The sequence below is a fragment of the Bubalus bubalis genome, chromosome 11, assembly GCF_019923935.1.
Source record: "Bubalus bubalis isolate 160015118507 breed Murrah chromosome 11, NDDB_SH_1, whole genome shotgun sequence".
Lineage (NCBI taxonomy): Eukaryota > Metazoa > Chordata > Mammalia > Artiodactyla > Bovidae > Bubalus > Bubalus bubalis.
Window position 1 is genome coordinate 46,914,345 of NC_059167.1, and position 23,718 is coordinate 46,938,062.

The 23,718-nt window shown below is 40.6% G+C and overlaps 1 protein-coding gene across 1 annotated transcript in view; it reads left to right on the forward strand.

Annotated features, from left to right (window-relative positions):
* UNC13C (unc-13 homolog C) overlaps window positions 1-23,718 on the forward strand; it is an 855,380-nt gene that overhangs the window by 78,795 nt on the left and 752,867 nt on the right. The window contains exon 3 of the mRNA XM_044925029.2: window positions 4,276-4,470. The gene's annotated coding sequence lies outside the window, so the exon portion shown is untranslated. The remainder of the gene's footprint in view (window positions 1-4,275; window positions 4,471-23,718) is intronic.

The following is a 23,718-nucleotide window of genomic DNA, read 5'->3' on the forward strand; positions in this document are numbered from 1 at the left end:
CCATAAAGAACTTGAATGACAAATGGAAAACAGATTTAAGTGAATATTTCAGAAATGAGGAATATAATTAAAAACAATATTTGAAAACCATGTTAAATTTCACTAGCAAGCAAAGTAATACAAATTGAACAACAAGGTTGAATCATAACTTTCTTATTACATCAGCAAAAATTTTAAAATAATACAAATGTTCAAACTACCATACAATTGCATTCATCTCACACTCGAGCAAAGTAATGCTTAAAATTCTCCAAGGTAGGCTTCAACAGTACATGAACCAAGAACTTCCACATGTTCAAGCTGGTTTTAGAAAAGGCAGAGGAACCAGAGATCAAATTGCTAACAACTGTTGCATCATAGAAAAAGCAAGGGAATTCCAGAAAAACATCTGCTTCATTGTCTACACGAAAATCTCTGACTTTGTGGGTCACAACAAACTGTGGAAAATTCTCCAAGAGATAGGAATACCAGACCACCTCACCTGCTTCCTGAGAAACCTGTATGCGGGTCAAGAAGCAACATTTAGAAATGGACATGAAATAACAGACTGGTTCCAAATTGGGAAATGAGTATATCAAGGCTATATATTGTCATCCTGCTTATTTAACTTAGATGCAGAGTATATCATGCAAAATGCTGGGCTGGATGAAGCACAAGCTGGAATCAAGATTGCCAGAAGAAATATCAATAACCTCAGATACACAGATGATACCACCCTTATAGCAGAAAGCAAAGAGGAACTAAAGAACCTCTTGATGAAAGTGAAAGAGAAGAGTGAAAAAGCTGGCTTAAAACTCAACATTCAGAAAACTGAGATCATGGCATCTGGTTCCATCACTTCATGGCAAATAGATGGGGAAACAATGGAAACACTGACAGACTTTATTTTCTTTGGCTCCAAAATCACTTCAGATGGTGACTGCAGCTGTGAAATGAAAAGATACTTGCTCCTTGGAAGAAAAACTATAACCAACCTAGACAGCATATTAAAAACCTGAGGCTTTCCTTTTCACAAAGGTCCATCTAGTCAAAGTTAAGGTTTCTCCAGTAGTCATGTATGCATCTGAAAGTTGGACCATAAAGAAAGCTGAACTCTGAAGTATTGATGCTTTTGAACTGTGATGTTGGAGAAGACTCTTGAGAGTCCTTGGACTGTAAGGAGATCTAACCAGTCCATCCGAAAGGAAATCAGTGCTGAATATTCATTGGAAGGACTGATGCTGAAGCTCCAATACTTTGGCCACCTGATGCAAAGAGCTGACTTATTGGAAAAGATTCTGATGCAGGGAAAGATTGAAGGCAGGAGGAGAAGGGGACAACAGAGGATGAGATGGTTGGATGGCATCACTGACTCAATGAACATGAGTTTGAGCAAGCTATGGGAGCTGGTGATGGACAGGAAAGCCTGGCGTGCTGCAGTCCATAGGGTCGCAGAGTGGGACACGACTTAGTGGCTGAACGAACTGAAATCAATAGTTTTACACTGTAGCACATTAACTATTTTTGAATGAATAGATAAATAAAGAGATGGATTGATGAATATTAGAGGAAATACAAGATGCAAAGTCTTTTTTTACTATGTTTGAAATCTACACATACAAATAAAGGCATATCTCTGAAAATTATTGATAGAACAATATCCATGGCTCTTCATCTCAATTTCCTTATCCATAACATTAAGAAAAAAGAATGCATTAATTTCAGTATTCCTTCCTTTTATTGAAATTATCTTTCCAAGTTTTCTTTGCCCCCAAATTTCAGTGTTACTTATACTTTTAAAATAAAAACCTATAAAATAAGGGCTTTAGAATAAACAACTTATAAATTAGATTTAAGAAAGAGGCAGTAGAGCGGGGTAGCCTGAGGTCAGGACTAGTTACCGTTCAGGGAACAGTAGATGAGCTGGCAGCTGAGGACAGAGACCTCCAGAATAGCTTAAGTAGTTGTCCATGCCTGGGGTTGGAGGGTAGACTAGGGAAACCCACCTTAAGAATACAACCCAAGTCACAGCCTGATGGCTAGGAGTTCAGGTCAGTTGAAGGTGGGACAAAATGATGCATCTGAAAAGGACAACTTGAACTATGAGAATCCAGTTATGACACTCTGTACATTCTGTACTTGAATCTAAAGAGTCAGCTGACCTGAAATAGAAAGGATGGAGGGTAAGTAACAGTGAGGAAGTGTTTCAGGAGAATGAGAGGATGGTCATGTCCCAGGTCTCCAGAGGGTTGCAGGGTTGAGCCACCAAGTGAGGGTCCTTGGCTTTGCACAAGAAAGAATTTAAGAGCCAGCCATCATAAAGTGCAGGCTTCCTAGGTGGCATAGTTGGTAAAGAACCCCCCTGCTAATGCAAGAGATCCAAGAGACATGGGCTCAATCCCTGGGTTGGAAAGAATGGGAAATGGCAACCCACTCCAGTATTCTTGCCTGGAAAATCCCATGGATGGAGGAGTCTGGTGGGCTGCAGTCCACGGAGTCTCAAAGAGGAGGACACGACTGAGCGTGCATACGTGCATAGTAAAGTGAAAGAAGGTTTCTTTAGAGAGATACAAATTCCATAGGCAGAATGCAGTCTATACTCAGAAGGTGAGAGAAGTCTGAAATAGGGTGGTTAGTTTCTATGTGCTGGGCAATTTCATAGGCTAGTGAGTGGGAAGATTATCCAACTGTTTTGGGAAAGGGTGGATATTTTCAGAAATTGAGCCATCGCCCACTTTTTGGCATTTTATGTTTAGCCTTGGAACTGTCATGGCACCTGTGGGTATGTCATTTAGCTAATGTTTACAATGAGTGTAAAGTGAGGCTCAAGATCTACTGGAAGTCAAGTCTTCTGCTATCTTGGGCCTGCTGCTGCTGCTGCTGCTGCTGCTGCTAAGTTGCTTCAGTCGTGTCTGACTCCGTGCGACCCCATAGATGGCAGCCCACCAGGCTCCGCCATCCCTGGGATTCTCCAGGCAAGAACACTGGAGTGGGTTGCCATTTCCTTCTCTAATGCAGAAAAGTGAAAAGTGAAAGTGAAGTCGCTCAGTCGTGTCCAACTCCTAGCGACCCCATGGACTGCAGCCCACCAGGCCCCTCCATCCATGGGATTTTCCAGGCAAGAGTACTGGAGTGGGGTGCCATTGCCTTCTCCATCTTGGGCCTAATTGGTTCTAACCAGTTTGTCAAACAGAGAAGGCAATGGCACCCCACTCCAGTACTCTAGCCTGGAAAATCCCACGGATGGAGGAGCCTGGTGGGCTGCAGTCCATGGGGTCGCTAAAAGTCGGACACGACTGAGAGACTTCACTTTCGCTTTTCGCTTTCATGCACTGGAGAAGGAAATGGCAACCCACTCCAGGGTTCTTGCCTGGAGAATCCCAGGGATGGTGGAGCCTGGTGGGCTGCCGTCTATGGGGTCGCACAGAGTCAGACACGACTGACGTGACTCAGCAGAAGCAGCAGTTTGTCATAGTCTCAATGGCTATGTCATTGTTTTAAAGGTTGTGGCCTGCCCCTTTCTCTCCTGTCTCAGAAGGAATCAGAGAGAATGGAAACTTCCGGGACTTGCAAAGTAAACTGAGGCCTATCAGTTGTCAGAGTTAGGAGGTAGAGCTGCCTGTGTGGTTAAGTGTTCAGAAACTCTACATGATGTTGTGAAAAGTGTGCTTCTATTTCAGAGTTACTGGGGTTGCCTTCTGAAAATGCAGATTGCTCAGCTTAATTCAGAAGTGTTGAGTCCTTGTCCCCCAGGGTAGGCATTTTATGCATCTTCTCAAAATGATTCTCATGCCCTTTAACAAACATCAGCATGCTTAAGAATCAGCAGGAGGTTTACAAAGAGATGATGTATTCCTGGATTCCAGGACTGGAGATTCTGACTCACTGCAGCTGGGGTGTTGTCTAGGTGTCTGCATTTTTAACAGGCACCTTCAGGCTTGGAAGCAGGTGGTTTACAGATTGGACTTAGGGAAATCAGGTTAAAGGTTCTTTGAATAAAGTTAAAAATTAGTGGAGAAACAAAGTCATGATTAGATATTAAGTGGAACATCACAATGATGTCCTAATTCCTTATTTATTTACTTATTTACTTATATGATACTCTAGTTCTGGTGAATCCGTTTAACATTTAAATAAATATGAGAACTTTGTGAGAGAATCTTGTCCTCTCTTATCTCCACACCATCATCACTGGTTATCATGTAGGTTGTAAACATGCAAAGAAGTGACTTGTGAACTTACTTCTTGAGTAAAAAGTGGTTTCATCCAATTGTACCGCCTGGAATTCTTTAACAGGTGTCTGCAGTTGACGTCTGAGTGAGAAGCAGCTGGCCCAGCAGCGTCAAACAACCTCCTTCCAGCTGGCTCTGCCTTCAAGTTAGAACAAAGTGAGAAGGCATTCAACTACCAGATACTGCAATAAGAAAATACAATGAAGAAAGAAAAGAGAAATTGAAGTTGAGTTCTCTTATGGTCCCCAGGATGGAACTTGTAAGTGCATCAGTTCTTAGATAGCAAGTGGTCATTAATTGTCCTTTGTCTGAATGCAGGCTTAAAGTTGGTGAAAATTTTTCTATTTAAGGAAATGTAACTCAGTGGTAATTCAGACCATGGACAGAAATATCACACACAGGATAGGAAGGGCCTCTTCTCCATCTCCCGCCCTTTTCCTCACCCTACTCCTCACCTCATGTACTCAAGTTTTTCTCTAGCAAATAGGAAAATAGGATGGGCAATATATACAAAGGGAACCAGCTTTTTAGGCTTAGAAAATAAAGGATTTGGGGCTATGTAAAATTCTTGGCTACTTTCATTAACTTTGCTTGTGACATTATATTTTTTAATCATTTGTTTTGGCTGCTTTCATTGATTTGGAGAGTTTTTGGCCTTTTCTTTTTTAAAATTGGCTGCTATTTCCTTTTTGCCTTTTCTAAAGTTTTACTAACTTAAAGCACAGTCACCTGTCTTAACTGAGAGAAGAGGAAGAGTGAAAGGATTTTTGTTCAGAATTGTTTAGTTGAGCACGTTTTAAGCAGAGTGAAATATTCCTTGGGCTGGGTGTGGTGCTAGCAGCAGAATCAGAAGAAAAGAACCTAGCTGGAAAGTGAGACTCTCGGGGGGAGAAATGTGAATATGATTACAATAAATTCTACTTGCTTGCAGCAAAGATTTTTTAAATTGTTTTTTAATGAGGATGAATGATTATTCCTTGTCAACCCTGGCTTATTGGGATATTTTGCTTGCTTGTGAAAGCCACTCAGTTGCAGACGCAGCAGGGACTCAAATCAGTGGTGTATTGAGGCTCTGCTCCTGTTACTCTCACCAGTGAAGCTGCAGCTCAAGGGAGATGAGCAGGTTTTTGGCCTCTGGCCCAGTTGCCTTCCTCCTGTTGTCAACAACTTTTTATCTCCTGACTAAGATTCTTTTTATTTTCTCACCCTCTTGTCACAAGTCACACTTATTAGTAGCTTGTTAACAGTCTGTGTGGTTGAGACAGAGGTAAAAATAGTACCTCAACCTTCAACCTTTTAGAGGGTGTAAATGATTCTCCCTTCCCCTTAAAGGAGCACCAGTCTGACATTAATATCTGTGTCCCTGGCCAGAGAGTCTTGTTTCTGTCTGTTCCCTGTTATGATAGCCCGTCAGTGCTGAGCAGAAGGACTGTCCCAGCCCTTGTAGCTGATATTGCACACTATCTGAGGTTACTGGAGACTCCGATTGCCTGGTGACTACTGAGCCTTCAGGGACTGAAAAACTGGCTGTATCCCAAGACAAACACTAGTGATAAAAGAAGGGTCATGAAGCCAGATGCTTCTTCCTGCAAGTACCTGCCATCAGAGACCCTCCACCCTACGCTCCATGGAATCTGTCTGGTCATATAAGTCATGGGTTTCTGAATTCTTTGGGGACCACTGCATAGAGTACTTTTAGAAAGATGGGGACACAAAGGGATTTTCTACAGTCACAGCATATGTGACCCTGGCTCCACAGGAGGGAGAAGTAAACAATGGATTTCTTTTTCTCTCCAGTCTTTGATTCCTAGCCCATGTGGGAATATCAGAACTCTAGCTTTTGTGTGAATTTTATGCTATAGAGTTGAAGCAGGTATTTTTGAACTTGACATTTTTTCCCTAGAGTTTTGCAAATCTCTTATTTTCATGGCAGCACAGTCTAATCATTAAATGTGGGGGCTCTGGGTTCTGTTCTTGACTTGGACACTTAATGGCTTTGTGACCTTGGGCATGTTATGTACCATTGTGATATTTCACTCCCTTCCATTAAAAAGTGGAGTATAATAGTAATGCCTCATCTGTGCAGTTGTGTGAGTGAATGGAGCAGCAGGGCTGTCTTGCTCAGAGATGAGTCTGGCACATTATAAACAAACATATTAGCACTTGGTGAGCACGTAGAAGGACCTGCTTATTTTCCTAAGAGACCGCACATGCCTCAGTCAACCAGTTCTCTTAGGGTAGAGCTTCCTTGGTTGGGTAATGAATTAACTCCCTGATTGGAATTAGAGAGAAACTCTCAGAGGATGGATCCTTGTCACTCTTGGATGTTTATTTCTAAGCAGAAGGCAATTGAAAACAATGCAAAATCATCACTGTTCTAGGCCAGCACATGTCCATTTCTAACACCATCCTGTGATAGAACACATTGTAATCATTGTAATATCCCATGAAGATGACACAGTCATCAATTCTTTGGCACTCAGCCTTCTTTATGGTCCAACTCTCACATCCATACATGACTACCGGAAAAACCGTAGCTTTGACTAGATGGGCATTTGTCTGCAGAGTGATGTCTCTGCTTCTTTAATATGCTATTTAGGTTGGTCATAGCTTTTCTTCCAAGGAGCAAGTGTCTTTTAATTTCATGGCTGCAGACATAGTCTGCTGTGATTTCGGAGCCCAAGAAAATAAAGTCTTTCATTGTTTTCATTGGTTCCCCATCTATATGCCATAAAGTGATGGGACCAGATGCCATGATCTTAGTTTTTTGAAAGTTGAGTTTTCAGCCAGCTTTTTTACTCTCCTTTTTCACTTTCATCAGGAGGCTCTTTAGTTACGTTTTGCTTTCTGCCATAGGGTGGTATAATCTGCATACCTGAGGTTATGGATATTTCTCCCGGCAATCTCGATTCCAGCTTGTGATTCATCCAGCCCAACATTTTGCATGATGTACTCTGCATATAAGTTAAATAAACAAAATGGCAATATACAGCCTCGACACACTCCTTTCCCAATTTTCAGTCTGCTGTTCCATTTTTGGTTCTAACTTGCTTCTTGACCTGAATACGGGTTTCACAGGAGGCAGGTAAGGTGGTCTGGTTTTCCTATCTTGTTAAGAATTTTCCAGTTTGTTGTGAGCCACACAGTCAAAGGCTTTAGTATAGTCAATGAAGTAGAAGTAGATAATTTTTTCTGGAATTCTCTTGCTTTTTCTATGATCCAACAGATGTTGGCAATTTGATCTCTGGTTCCTCTGCCTTTTCTAAATCCAGCCTGTGCATCTTGAAGTTCTAAGTTCACATACTGTTGAAGCCTAGCTTGGAGGATTTTGAGCATGACCTTGCTAGCACGTGAAATGTGTTCAATTTTGTGGTAGTTTGAATGTTCTTTGACACTGCCCTTCTTTGTTATTGGAATGAAAACTGACCTTTTTCAATCCTGTGGCCATTGCTGAGTTTTCCAAATTTGTTGATATATTGAGTGCAGCACTTTAACAGCATCATCTTTCAGGACTTGAAATAGCTCAGCTAGAATTGCATCATCTCCACTAGCTATTTTCAAGGTAACACTTTCTAAATCTCACTTGACTTCACACTCCAGGATGTCTGGCTCTAGATGAGTAATCACACTATCGTGGTTTTCTGGGTCATTGAGATTTTTTTGGTGTAGTTCTGTGTATTCTTCCACCTCTACTTAATACCTTCTGTTTCTGTTAGGTCCATATTGTTTCTGTCCTTTATTGTGCCTATCTTTGCATGAAATGTTCCCTTGTTATCTCTAATTTTCTCAAAGAGATATCTAGTCTTTCCCATTCTATTGTTTTTCTGTATTTCTTTGCATGGATCACTTAGGAAGAGTTTATTGTCTCCTTGCTATTTTTTGGAACTCTGCATTCAGATGGGTATATCTTTGCTTTTCTCCTTTGCTTTTCACTGCTCTTCTTTTCTCATCTATTTGTAACGCCTCCTCAGACAGCCAATTTGCCTTTTTGCATTTCTTTTTCCTGGGCATGGCTTTGATCACTGCCTTCTCTACAGTATTACAAACTTCTGTCAATAGTTCTTCAGGCACTATGTCTATCAGATTTCATCCCTTGAATCTATTTGTCACTTTTGCTATATAATCATAAGGGATTTTATTTAGCTCATACCTGAATGGTCTAGTGGTTTTCCCTACTTTCTTCAATTTAAGTCTGAATTTTGCAACAAGGAGTTCATGATCTGAGCCACAGTCAGATCCTGGTCTTATTTTTGCTGACTGTATAGTTCTCCATCTTTGGTTGCAAATAATATAATCAGTCTGATTTTGGTATTGACCATCTGGTGATGTCCATGTGTAGATGGCCTTGTGTTGTTGGAAGAGGGTGTTTGCTATGATCAGTGCGTTCTCTTGGCAAAATTCTGTTAGTCTTTGCCCTGCTTCATTTTGTACTCGAAGTCCAAGCTTGCCTGTTACACCAGGTATCTCTTGACTTCCTGCTTTTGCATTCCAGTCCTCTATGATGGGAAGGACATCTTTTTTAGTGTTAGTTCTAGAAGGTCTTGTAAGTCTTCATAGAACTCTTCAGCTTCAGCTTCTTCAGCATTACTCATTGGGGCATATTGTGATATTGAATGGCTTGCCTTGGAAATGAACCAAGATCATTCTATTGTTTTTGAGATTGCTTCCAAGTACTGCATTTCAGACCCTTGGTTGACTATGTGGGCTTTTCCATTTCTTCTAAGGGATTATTGCCCAAAGTGGTAGATATAATGGTCATCTGAATTAAATTTGCATGTTCCTGTCCATTTTACCTCACTGATTCCTAAAGTGTCAACACTCACTCTTGCCATCTCCTGTTTGACACTTCCAGTTTACCTTGATTCATGAACCTAACATTCCAGGTTCCTATGCAATATTGTTCTGCACTACATGGGACTTTACTTTCACCAACAGACACATCACAACTGGGGATTGTTTCTGCATTGGTTCAGCCTTTTCATTCCTTCTGAAGCTATTTCTCCACTCTTCTCCAAGCATATTGGCCACCTACTGACCTGGGGAGTTCAGAGTTCATCTTTCAGTGTTGATGTGGTTTGCCATTCCCTTCTCCAGTGGACCACATTTTGTCAGAACTCTACACCATGACCTCTCTGTCTTGGGTGGCCCTACGTGGCATGGCTCATAGTTTCACTGAGTTAGACAAGGCTTTGATCTATGTGATCAGTTTGGTGAGTAAATCAAGAAGGCGAAGTAGAAGGATGTGCACTCATTCTCCTATGAGTGTTCAGGGTTCTCCAACAGAGGCGTGGGTCGACAGTGGCCTGCTGTGGGGTCAGGGACACTGACTGCACCAGTCCTGGGAGGCATAGCATCTTGGCATAAGTCATTTTCAGGAGGTCACCAAAGGAAAAATAACAGTATTTTGCATGTTCCAGGTATTCTGCTAGGCCCCAAGGATGTGGTGATGAGCAAAATGACATAGTTCCCACCCTTTTATGCCAGGGTCCAGCCCTGGTGGATCCAGGGAATTCGAAGTGGGGACGGCGTCAGGGAAGATCAGGAAACAACTGCTTAACTAAACGTTAATTAAGGATATAAAGAGTAATAGAATAAGGATAGCTCAGTGAGGAAATTCAGTGGAGAAAAGAGGCTGAAATAAGGACAGCTCAGTGAGGAAATTCAGTGGAGAAAAGAGGCTGAATAATTCAATCAGAAGGTGAGAGAAAGAACGACATGGGGAGACCAAGTTTCGGTGAACAAGGCCCACACTTTATTTTCCAAAGTAGTTTTTAATACCTTAAGTTATGCATAGAGGATAATGGGGGAAGGGGTAGAGTCATGCAGTAAGCCAGGCTTTCTTCCTGCAAACTTATCATATGCAAAAGTTTAGGTGATTTGCATCATCTTCTGGCCCAGAGGCCTGTTAACATTTTAAGACCCTTTCTTCAGAAAACTTATTTTTCTCTAAAGGTGATTAGTCAGACGCCACCCTCCAAAAGCATTAGATAAAGTTGCATTCCTATAGGGCAAAGGTGTGGTGGGCTATAACAAGAAAAAGAATTAACTCAAGGGTCCAAGGTTACAAACATTAAAGCTACTACTTACACCAATTATATTAATCAATACACTGCCAGGGACACAGCAGGTAAGGGATATGGAGACTTAGCAGCAAACATTGGCCCAACAAGTGAAAAACCCTTCACCAATACAATTTCTAATCAATCTTTTAACTGCTCAAAGGAATCTGTATTTAGGCAGTTTAGAACATCTCATGCCTCTCACAGTTGGGAGGCTCTGAGCAATCACATGTGGCCAGAAAAACCTATTCAGGCAGGCTAGAGGACTTCCAAAGGAGTTTGTAGGTTGAAACACTGTTACACCCAGGAATTATTAACTAGAGTTGTAAGTTAACTCTTTTTTGGGGGTAGATGCTCGAGAATTTCCAGGGGGACTCCTGAGGCTCGATCCCGCCTTTGCGTATGCCGAGCCTCCTTCCTCATGACCTTTGCCACGGGTGGAGCTCCTGCTCCCGGCACTTTTAGAACTTGAGTCTAGTGAGGGAATCATTGCTAATCAAATTGCATAAGTGACTAGTAACTCATAACATTGTACAGGAGTTAAATGTGTTATGCCCTGAATAAGGAATCTGGGGCTTCCCTAATAGCTCAGTGGTAAAGAATCTACCTGCAATGAGGGAGACCAGGGTTCAATCCCTGAGTTGGGAAATTTTTCTAGGGAAGTATTATTTAGTTTAGTTGTGAAGGATGACTACAAAGTATATTAAGGGGCTGAAGCGTCTTCTAATAGGGAGCAGAACATTTGAACTGGCCCTATGGCAGGAGGGGAAAGACTCCCTGGGGTCAGAAAGTCATGAATGGGTCACTGGAGCACAGATAATGAGACATCTTCTGTTTTCTGGGACAAGAGGTGCATTGTTTTAGAATATTTACTCTGAATGTGAATGGGAGAATGGAGTTGATGCTTTTATAAACTTTTATTCTGCAACTTCTTATTGCTACTGTAAAAATTGGTTCTGTTATTGGTAAAAGCTTTCAAAGTTGCTTGGTGGTCTCTTTATGCATATTAGAAATAGTACTCCATTTATAGTCAAAAAGTAAAATGAGTTACCATATTATTTATCTAACTCTCTTTAAGAGAGGAAATTTATATCCATAATTTTATGTCAGTAAAAGACATTTCATTTTCAAGATGACTCTGAGCCAAGCAAAGCAAATATAAATATTCTGGTTAGCATTAAAGTTGGCCAAATCTCTGCAGAGGCTATCTATTTCCTATGAAAGGAAGTCAACTTACTTAAATGTCTGTTATCTCAGAGCTCTCCAATCTAATAAGTTCTTCAGTGGGATATCAACTTTCTAAATGCCAGGGCAAATTACAGCTATTTATGACTTAAGATTCTCTGGGCTATAAAGGACTCAAAATGCTTGCTCTCTCACTCTGACATGTAGTCAATGGGTGGATTTATAGTGCTTTGGGTCCATATAGATGGATATATATGATTAACGAGAATGTTATAGTTATAACCTCATATTTCCATGGCATTTAAAACTTTCTACAACATTTCCATATTTCTTATTGTGTTAAAAGTACAGTTTTAGAACCAGAATATATCTGTGATTTAAATAATCACCTTTAATGGTTATTTAAACGTGTTTTTTAACAGAAAAAGCAATGAACTGTGTTCAAATTCAAGCTCTGTAATGTATTGTATTAGATTAGTGGCTTCGGGCAAGTCATATAAACTCTATAACACAGTCTCCCCATTTCTATATGGGGGTGTGTGCCTGAGTGCTCAGTCATTGCAGTCATGTCCAACTCTTTGTGACCCTATGGACTGTAGCCTGCCAGGCTCCTCTGTCCATGGGATTCTCCAGGCAAGAATACCGGAGTGGGTTGCCATGCCCTCTTCCAGGGGCTCTTCTTAGCCCAGGGATCAAACCAGCATCTAATGTGTCTCCTGCTTTTGCAGATTCTTTACCTCTGAGCCACTGAGGAAGCCCCATATAGAGGTAACTAGTACCAAATGTGTGAGGCTGGCTTGAGTAATAATTGAGGGCACATATGAAAAATTTTCCCAGAAGATGTTTAATCTTTACAAATATTTTTTAAAATGCCACACTTGTTCACACAAAAAGTAAGACTTGAAAATTTGAAAAAAGTTCCCATCGAGGTATTACTGGCTCATGTTGACAGGTGATGGGATGGAAGAGAATGGGGGCAAGCCACTTGTTTAAGACCACTTTCCAGTAAAAACAAGGTCTCCTGATTCTGGTCTTTCATATTTATCTCAATTCCTGTCCTTCTCCTTTGGAATTTCTTTGCCTGTCCATGTTATCTTCTTCAGAGACTTATTCCTTTTCATACTAAGCATAAAATAAATAGCATTCATGAGTTTTATTAATAAGACCCTCTGACCTCAAGCTACCACTCTTATGTCTTACAAAAGATATCTCTAATCAGAAACTATCAGCTTACAATAATAGAGCATGCAATGTTGCAAGGGAAAAAAACTAAATTGGACATCAGGGAATTTAAGTTTTAGTCTTTCAATTTCAATGATTAACTGTATGATTTTAAATAAGACACTTAACCATTCTATGCTTTATCAAAAAGATGATATTGGACTGGGATATAGCTAGAACTTTTCTACCCTTAATATTTTGAAAATTTATGCACAGATGTAATAATTAAAGTGCTTGTTACTTACTAGAAGCCATTATCAATAGTGAAATGCATGAGGTACATCTATGTAGCTGTGATACACTAGGCCATTCTATACATTGTTCTGGAGATTTTCTCTTTTTATTAAAATATTTCAACTTTAGACTTGTTGGGACTTCCTATGGGAGTTGATTATTCATTTGTATTTATACATTTGTGAATCACTTCAGTTATGTCCGACTCTTTGCGACCCCATGGGCTGTAGCCCTCCAGGCTCCTCTGTCCATGGGGATTCTCCAGGCAAGAATACTGGAGTGGGTTGCCATGCCCTCCTCCAGAGGATCTTCCCAACTCAGGGATTGAACCTGCCTCTCTTACATCTCCTGCATTGGCAGGTGGGATCCTTACCACTGGTGCCACCAAACACTGCTCTTTCTACTCCATCTTTACTGAACTACTATTAACCTATAACAACCAAATCAAATGACATCATTTCTGTGATGCTTTCCAACTCATCCAAGTGGAAACAATCACACCAAAAGCACTTAATTACTACCCACCAAGTTGTTTATCGGAGAAGGCAATGGGCACCCCACTCCAGTACTCTAGCTTAGAAAATCCCATGGATGGAGGAGCCTGGTGGGCTGCAGTCCATGGGGTCGCGAAGAGTCGGACACAACTTCACTTTCACTTTCACTTTTCACTTTCATGCATTGGAGAAGGAAGTGGCAACCCACTCCAGTGTTCTTGCCTGGAGAATCCCAGGGACAGTGGGGCCTGGTGGGCTGCCGTCTCTGGGGTCGCACAGAGTCGGACACGACTGAAGTGACTTAGCAGCAAGTTGTTTATGTGTCTGTCTCTTATGCAAAATTGATGTATTCTCAGAATCTAATCTAGAGCCTGGCACAAAATAGATTCTCAATAATTATTTACTGAATGGATGAAGAATGATTTAGTAAGGCTCCATGTGTCTGTCACTGAATGTGCTAAAACAGAACAATTTTCAGATTATCCCAGGATTATCTTCATTGCGTGTTTGCTGCTGCTGCTGCTAAGTTGCTTCAGTCGTGTCCGACTCTGTGTGACCCCATAGACAGCAGCCCAACAGGCTCCCCCGTCCCTGGGATTCTCCAGGCAAGAACACTGGAGTGGGTTGCCACTTCCTTCTCCAATGCATGAAAGTGAAAAGTGAAAGTGAAGTCGCTCAGTCGTGTCCGACTCTTAGCGACCCCATGGACTGCAGCCCACTAGGGTCCTCCATCCATGGGATTTTCCAGGCAAGAGTACTGGAGTGGGTACCATTGCCTTCTCCATCATTGCATGTTTGATGTGTGTAATGTTTATGGTGGAAACCATAATGAAAAGCTTGTGACAACTGGGTAACCTTGATGACTTGCAGGACCCTGCCCCTGTGACCTTCAACTGACACTCAAAAAGTAACTGTGCAATCCCATGCTTTGCATTTTCCTTCAGTGTTAGCTGTCATAACAGAGCTCATGTTGTTTAATTTGTTTTCTGGTGGAAACTATCAAAATGTGGAACTGCAGAGAGTAGGATTTTGTGAAAGAGATGAGCCCACAGAAAGCCGAAGGCATATGGAGGAACAGCGTGGTTTGTCCTTGTAACTATCACCTTGAGAATCTTCCCTTGGTTTATAAGTCCTCAAGAGCTGCTTCTGAAGTACCCTCCCTGCATGCTGACCAGATCTGTAAGAACTGTTGTGCTAGAGTTAATTTACAACAGACTGGTAACCAATAGCAGTTTTGGCACTAAGTAGATTATTATAGGGAACGACAGTAAAGTATATTCAACAGAGGTAGCATGGCATAATTCAGTGACAATAGACTACACTTTTTCTGGCTCTGTCATTTACTAACTGAGGGAACTTGCCGAAGCCATGTTATTGTTTGGAGGCTCAGCTTGTCATTTATTAAACGGAACTAATGATCTCTTCTTTTCTGTTTCATGGAATTGTTGTGAGGCTCAATTTAGAAGATAGATGTGTTTCAAAAATGTAGGATGCTATTATTTACCTCTCCTATTTATATTTTACCTTCATAAATGAAGAAAATGATGACAGACTGTACTATAATTTTAGCTTGTGGTTAGGACAATATTTAGTTGGATTAATTTGTGCAGTAACACTGGTCTGTGATCTTGTGCTTAGCTTAACCTAAACAATTATTTAATTTTCACTGCAAATTTAGAAGATGATTGCCATACATACAGCATATTAAAAAGCAAAAGCTCTTCTTTCCTACTTTTAAAGAAAGCCTATGTTTAATTTGACTAAGTCATAGACTTTAGAATATTGAATCATCTGAATATGATAACAATCAAAATGTGACTTCTTTAGACACAAGTTAATAGACTCTTTGATTCTAAAGCAAATTAATGTTTCCTCTTGAAGATGGAATGCTATTTATAAACTATGTTAAGGGTACATGGCTATATGTATTTGGGAGTCTCCTTATAACTAAGAATTCCAAGGTGATATAAGAATTGAGCTTTCAGTAGAAAATTTGGCTTTCACAGCTGTTCAGGCCAAATATTGAACCAGAGTATTATTTCAGTCATTGGTTTTTATAAAGATAAAGTAGCACTTAGTTTCATGGGAAATGTCCCAGAATAAATGGAATTTATTTGCATTCTTATTCTTCTTCTTCAATGAGGGGATAAATGTCACCCAGTGATTTGATTAGGTAGTAATGAACTTTAGCATTTACATTTGATTTTTATTTCAGACAGCTTCTTGTAGGGTAGAAAACTACCAAAAATAGTAATTATGTCTTTTTACCTTACACAAGTTAAACCAAATCTATAAAGAGGAGACAAAAACAAGACATTTTGTTTGGGGCCTGTCAAGATTTCAAATCCCAGAGGGTTTATGTTTGGCAGCCTCTCCTTCCCAAGGGAAAAGCTTGTTTTCTTGGTGGCTATTAGCATTTGCCACACACCTGAAATTGGAAGGACTTCTGAGGTGAGGAGAAAAAACTCATTTGAGAGCTTTGATATAATGTCCTCCCCCACCCCCAAAAAAACAAATAAATAAAGTCCCTTAGCCAAGCAGGGCAGAGTGTTTTTGCATTCTAAATTCTGGCTTTTCTTAAACTCCCTGTAAAGGCAGACTAGCTCTTTTGTTTGGATTTTAAACATACAGCTTGCCTGGTAAAATTACAAGCTCTGAGAGCCTGGCTGCCTCATTTAATTTGTGGCGTCGGGGGAAACAATCCCCAGTGAAAACATAAACACCAGACTATTATTTACCAGAGACACTGGCTCTGAGCCTAATCTTCAGGTGTCTCCAAAAACTATTTTTTTCAAGAATGATCTTCCTTGTTTAGATCTGATGAAAAAATCTCCATGTCTAGATGCTTTGTTTTTGTGAACATTCCTGCCTGGGTCTGTCAAATATGGCATGATTTCATAGATCAGGCTTCCTTACCTGGAACCAAGGACTTGGTACGCTGGACTAGAACCCACAGACCCCATGGGGTCATCCCCATGGGAACACAAAGTACTTTAAAATGACACCTGTCTGGGAGCTTTGAAGACATATTTGTGAGAACAAATGCATTTGACCAGGAACAATACTATTATTGTTGATTCAGATGAGATAGTTTCAGTTCAGTTCAGTCTCTCAGTCATGTCCGACTCTTTGCAACCCCATGAACCGCAGCACGCCAGGCCTCCCTGTCCATTACCAACTCCCGGAGTCTACCCAAACCCATGTCCATTGAGTCAGTGATGCCATCAAACCATCTCATCCTCTGTCTTCTCCTCCTGCCCTCAATCTTTCCCAGCATCAGGGTCTTTCCAATGAGCCAGCTCTTTGCATCAGGTGGCCAAAGTATTGGAGTTTCAGCTTCAGCATCAGTCCTTGCAATGATCACCCAGAACGGATCTCTTTTAGGATGGACTGGTTGGATCTCCTTGCAGTCCAAGGGACTCTCAAGAGTATTCTCCAACACCACAGTTCAAAAGCATCAATTCTTCGGCATTCAGCTTTCTTTATAGTCCAACTCTCACATCCATACATAACTACTGGAAAAACCATAGCCTCGACTAGACGGACCTTTGTTGACAAAGTAATGTCTCTGCTTTTTAATATGCTGTCTAGGTTGGTCATAACTTTTCTTCCAAGGAGCAAGTGTCTTTTAATTTCATGGCTGCAGTCACCATCTCCAGTGATTTTGGAGCCCCCCAAAAATGAAATCTGTCACTGTTTCCCCATCTATTTGCCATGAAGTGATGGAACCAGATGCCATGATCTTAGTTTTCTGAATGTTAAGCTTAAGCCAATTTTTTCACACTTCTCTTTCATTTTCATCAAGAGGCTCTTTAGTTCTTCTTCACTTTCTGCCATAAGGGTTGTGTCATCTGCATATCTGAGTTTATTGATATTTCTCCCCACAATCTTGATTCCAGCTTGTGCTTCTTCCAGCCCAGCGTTTCTCATAATGTACTCTGCATAGAAGTTAAATAAGTAGAGTGACAATATACAGCCTTGATGTACTCCTTTTCCTATTTGGAACCAGTCTGTTGTTCCATGTCCAGTTCTAACTGTTGCTTCCTGACCTGCATACAGGTTTCTCAAGAGGCAGGTCAGCTGGTCTGGTATTCCCATCTCTTTCAGAGATAGTTTAGTTGTCTTTTTTTTTTTTTTTTTTTGATAGAAACATATGAATCTTACAGATGTTAAAGCAGAGGTATTTTTGGAAGGATGTAGAGGGGACCATACCATTAATTTCCCAGAGTATAACTAGTACATACAGTACAGCATGATCATCTTGAAGGGAGGTTCTGGGATTGTGGAAAAAACAAAACAACAACAAAATAGCCAAAACCAAAAACATAAGATTTGAAATCACAAGCCCATGATTATTTCACATTACTCCTGGGACCTCAGTTTTCTTAGCAGTAGAGTGGGGTTTATTTTTTGTTTTTTATTTTATTTTATTTTATTTTATTCTGCGTATCAAAATAAAATGACATAATGTATTTTAAAGTGTTTTATGAATATCACAGCAGTAAGATATTACTATTATTATGATTACTACTAAGCCTATTGGGAGAGGAAGGAAACACATAGAGAAAAATGTAAATATTTGTTGTATTCTAAGTCCTATACTAGATATTATGCTATCTGTTAAAAATATAAGGACTTATGATGCATGTGATACAAAAATATAATTGCAATGCAATGTGGTAGACAGAATAATAGAAATAGCTACTGGATTCTAGGATGAAACCAAAATGTAAGGGAGTAATTTTATTTAAGTGAGTCTGGAAGGACTTTCAAAGGAAAAGGACACTTGAAAGCATCATTTGAAGCTTGAAGGATTAGTAAGAGTTTCCTTCTACCTCCCGTGGGGAAGAAGGTATTCAGAGAGAAGAGTGTTGGAGGAATATAAGAACAGGGCAGGTTTAGGATCTGCCACTAGTTTGCTATGCCTGGAGCTCCGCTTCTCTGTGGGGTAAACAGAGTCAGCTGAGGCCAGACAGGGAAAAAGGTGGCAGATTGTGGAGGGTCTCTTTCCCTCAGTGGTAAGTACTTCCCTCTAGATAAGGGCTTTAAGCAGGTAAGTGGCATCCATTTATTTAAGTGAATATTTCTGTTGCACTTTTTGTGTTCTGGGCATTGTTCTAAGAGTTTATGTGTTAATTTATTTCATCTTTATAACTATCAAGTGAAGTAAAAACTGTTTTTATTCCCATTTAACTTCTGAGGACAGTGAGGCAAAAACAGGATAAGTAACATTCCCAAGATGACACAGCTCATAAGTGATGGAACCACGATTCAACCCACATTCTGAAGTCCACAGACTTAACCACTCTAGTATGCCGTCACTCAGGATTACTTCCCTGTTTTAGAATGATCACCCTGGCTTCTGGGCAGGAAATGGATTGGGGAGGAGGCAAGGCTACAGGCAAGGAGACCAGTGGGGATAGAGATATAAGAATGGAGACAAGAAATGGTGTTTCAGTGAGAGGGAATGGATGAGTTCAAAGGATGCATTTTTGGTTCAACTGATAGTAATTGGTGTGGCTGACTGTGGAGTAGAAGGGAGAGGGAGTTAAGGATCTCAAGTTTCAGGGCAAGTGATGATTCCACTAATAAGACAGGAAGAACTAGAGTAAGACTAGGAGGAGAAAGAAAACTGATAGTGTGAATTTTGAAGCAACTGTGGAAAATGCAGGTGGCCAGGTACAGAACACAAATGGCTATGGGGGCTGGCATTCAAAAGAAAGGTCTAAGTTTGAATTTTTAGCTTTGGGAGTCATCACTGAAGCTATGGGTATATATGTGAATGCCCAGGGACATTTCTAATGGATCCCTACTGACTTGATCCGGCTTAGATGATTGAGTTTGGCTGTGGGAAAAAAGTGACATGAGCAAAGGTTTTGGAATAGAATGCTAAGGAAAGCCAATTCTTGTGGTGTCTTTAAATCCTGCCAATGTTTTCTGCCAGTAGTTACTTGAAATTAGGCATATGTAACTCCTCAGTTACAGCTTAACAACTGCAGAAATAATAGTTATAAAAAAGAAAAGATAAAGCATGTCTGCATGCTGAGTATTTTCTCACTGAGATAGAATATCTGACTATTCGAAAGGAAAGTTCTTGTAGACTCCCTTGGGCAGATACTTGATTATATCTGCTTTTAGTTTTGTTATGAGGAAGTGTCACTGTAGGCGCTTGCAGTTGGGCTTTATAATATAAGGTGGTTTTCAGGGAATAGCTTTCTCGGGGCAGGCTGCGGTCCATTACTGGAGGCGCTGCTGTTTTTAGAGAGTACCCAGGAGGTTGAACCTTCTGTTTTATCCATTGTATAGTAATCTTGACGTACAAAAGATCCTTTATGTCAGTGGATTTCAAGAAGAGGTCATGCCCTTTATGTTCTGTTTGGGAGGACTTCACGCTAAAATTCAGCCTGGATGAAAAGGACAAGGATTACTTCATGGCAGGAGTCATTAAAGAGAAGGGTCACACGATATTTTTTTTTTAATTGATATATAGTTGGTTTACAATATTGCGTTAGTTTCTGCTGTACAATGAAGTGAATCGGCTATGTGATAGTTGCTCAGTCGTGTCCAACTCTCTGCAACCCTATGGACCACAACCCGCCAGGCTCCTCTGTCCACTCCTTGAGCATTTTGGCACTTGGGTTCCAAGGGAGCAAAAGCAGCTGCCACCAGTCATCTTAATGGCCAGGCTCTAAACTCATACATGTCCCTGCCATTGCATTTTATCTGTCAAAGCAAATCACAAATTCTCCAGGCAAGAATACTAGAGTGAGTTGTCATTCCTTTTTCCAGGGGATCTTCCTGACCTGGGGATTGAACCTTTATCTCCTGCACTCCAGACAGATTCTTAACTATCTGAGCCACCAGGGAATCAGCTATATGTATACATAAATCCCTTTCCTCCTGGACTTCCTTCCCACCCGACTTCCCCATCCCACCCCTCTAGGTCCCCACAGAGCACTGAGCTGAGCTCCTTGTGCTATACAGCAGGTTCCCACTGGCTATCTGTTTTATATGATAGTGTATAGATGTCAATCCCGGTCTCCCAACTCATACCCCCACAATGTCCACGTGTCCATTTTCTATATCTACATCTCTATTCCTGCACTGCAAATAGGCTCATCTGTAGCATTTTCTAGATTTCATGTATGAGGAAATCTAGAAAATGTACAACTAATGCTAATCTACAATGTTTGCTTTTCTCTTGACCAGGAAGGAGGCTTTATTGAGAGTTTACAGCATTGTGCCACGTTGTTTTGAAATGCCATTAAGTAAAATGATGTTGCCAGAGATTTTGGATGAGTGTACCTGCCCTAAGTGATATTAAAACATCTAATACTGATGTAAAATGACAGAGGGAGAAACCATTTCTGATTAGAAAAATTTAAATATTTAGACATATAGTTAACTATGTAATTATGTAGTTAACTATGTAACTATGTAAACCTGAACGATTCTTGCAGGTTCATGTAGTGGGGACAGACTACATGAAATTGGGGCTTTGCTCTCCTTGTACTAACTACTTAAGAATTATAGGAATGTTATAAGTTCTATGCGTTTGAGTATTTCAAGTACAGCACATTTGATTATAAACACTTTAGAGACTGTCTCCATTATAATAAGCTATCTGACATCGTACCCATTGGAAAGTTTTACAGCATTTTCCAGCTATAGCTCTACATTCTAAAAACTGGTTTTAACACTACAGCTAAAGGGAACAGAGTAGAATTTCTATGAGAAAAGTATAAAAAAGAGAGAGAGAGGCTAATGGTGGCACAGAAGGGGAGAAGTGTAATGTCATTTGTTTTAGTTATCTATTACTCTGTAACAAGCTAGCCAAATTATAGAGGCTTAAAACGATAATAGTTATATTTCTTATCATTCTGTGGGTTGGCTGGTGATCCAGCTAGCACTACTCAGTTGGCTGCATTCAGTTGGCAAATGGGCTGTGCTAGATTATCCAATGGAGAAGGCAATGGCACCCCACTCCAGTACTCTTGCCTGGAAAATCCCATGGACAGAGGAGCCTGGTAGGCCGCAGTCCATGGGGTTGCTAAGAGTTGGACATGACTGAGCGACTTCACTTTCACTTTTCCCTTTCATGCATTGGAGAAGGAAATGGCAACCCACTCCAGTGTTCTTGCCTGGAGAATCCCAGGCACAGGGGAGCCTGGTGGGCTGCCGTTTCTGGGGTCGCACAGAGTTGGACACTACTGAAGCGACTTAGCAGCAGTAGATTATCCAAGATTGCCTCTCTCACATGTCTGGAGCCTTGATGCTGACTGTCAGCTGGGCTAATCTCTTCTCCAGGGTTTTATATGGCCTCTTTTTCCACATAGTGTCTTATCATCCAAGATTTTCCCATAAGACCGATCTTCCCAGCAGGAAAGTGTGGGCTTCCTTATAACATGGCACTTGAGTCCCAAGAGAGCAAAAGCAGCTGCTACCAGTCATCTTAATGGCCAGGCTCTAAACTCATACATGTCCCTGCCATTGCATTTTATCAGTCAAAGCAAATCACAAGGTCAGCTGGAATTCAAAGAGGGGAAATAATCATCACCTTTGATGGGAGGAGTAGCCGGTTGCTATAAGGATGGGTGGAATTTCTGGAGACAATCAAGCACATCGTTAAAAATAGATTTTCGGAGATGAGGGCTACTGTGATTCCTTTCAGGGCAGTGCCGAACGAAGTGTCTGGAATACTGATGCTGAAGAAGAACTGTATTGGTTCATCTGTACAGAAAAGAGTGCTTCTCAGTAGCTTTGTTGGATTTTCTCTTTATCTTTGCCTTCTGAATTCATACATTATATTTATTACCTGACAAAACCAATATAATGTATAGGTTTTTCTAATGTCTTCATTGACAACTACTGAGGATCCACTCACTGTTAGGTCAGTGCTGGAAAGCACATGCATGATGCAAACATAATGCTGTCCTTGTGCATTTTACTTCTGAGATCTTAAGACTCTTTCCAGAGTTAAGATTTCTCAAGCAATGAACTGAAAGTAAGATTTCAACCCAAATAAAGTTATTGTCAATCTCTGCAGAGAACACTTTGTCATGGTGAATAAAAAATACCATCTAGTCATTGTCTAATGGGTTATTTCTAAATTGAATGTGCCTACTTGGAAAGGACACTTAATTAAGAGGTTTCCTGGAGAAAAAACCAGCAGGTGCCAACTGTCTCATGGCACTCAATAACAATGACTTCTGATTAAGTGAGCTGAGCTTGCCGTGTCAGGAAGGAAGTTGTTTTTCCTTCTTTTGTTCATTAATCATAACCTGTGTATCACACAGTATATGCCTGTGTATGTAAACTGTCTCTGATGCCTTGTTCTTAATCATGCATGCTTTCCTGTGTGACTCAAGGTGAGGAGTTGATTTACAGGTCACTCAACTTCCAGCTAATAATGTCTAGCCTAAGCTTTAAAGCACATTGTTGAGACAAATAAACCAAAGTGAGTTGTCTGAAAGATTTTCGGATTCTCTCCTTAAGAACAATGGAATCAACTGAGTTGTTTTGGTTAACACCATTTCTTATTTTGCTTGTAAGAAGTATGTCTAATGCTACATCTGACACTTAGAGTGTATGTAGAGTCAGGTCCCTGGCATTATGATGTTGTCACTGATTCATGCAGTAGAACCGGGTCACTGACTAAAATCAAGATGAGTAACAAGATCATTAACTTGAACTGGAGCACCACTAGTTTTAACCATCCACAACATACACTAAGCGCTGAACCTACAGTGTGACCTCAGAGTGTTAAATGGCAGACAAAAATGTTTCATGTTGAAAATATGATTCACGAGTGCTCTGTACTAAACTAGTCGATGTCTATACTTCTGATTTAAAATTAATGCAATCTGTGTAACTACACGTACTCAGTAAAGACTTGACAATTTTAATAGGAAGATGAACATGGAAGTGCTGTTTACCTAAGCCAAAAACTCTCCCCTATCTGGACTGCCATGACTCCCATCTCTGCTCATACTGTTCCTAGCAATCTAAGCTTGTCTTCTGAGTTGCTTTTTCTGTCTTTTCTTCCTATCACTCCCCTTTAAATATTGGCATTCCCTTAGCTTCTGTCCTGAACTTCCTTTTTTATTCATTTTGCTCTGTGGGCACTTGTGTTCATTCATATGGGCTTCTGACTGGTAATGCCCATATATATTTACCATCAGGTCAGATCTCTTTTCAGAAGTTTGAAACCAAAGTATGTATCCTAAGCCTTTCCATCCAATTGTTAGAGAAGAGTCTCACAATTACACACATCAAAAGTAGCACTCATTAACCTTTTTCCCTAGACTTTCCTCT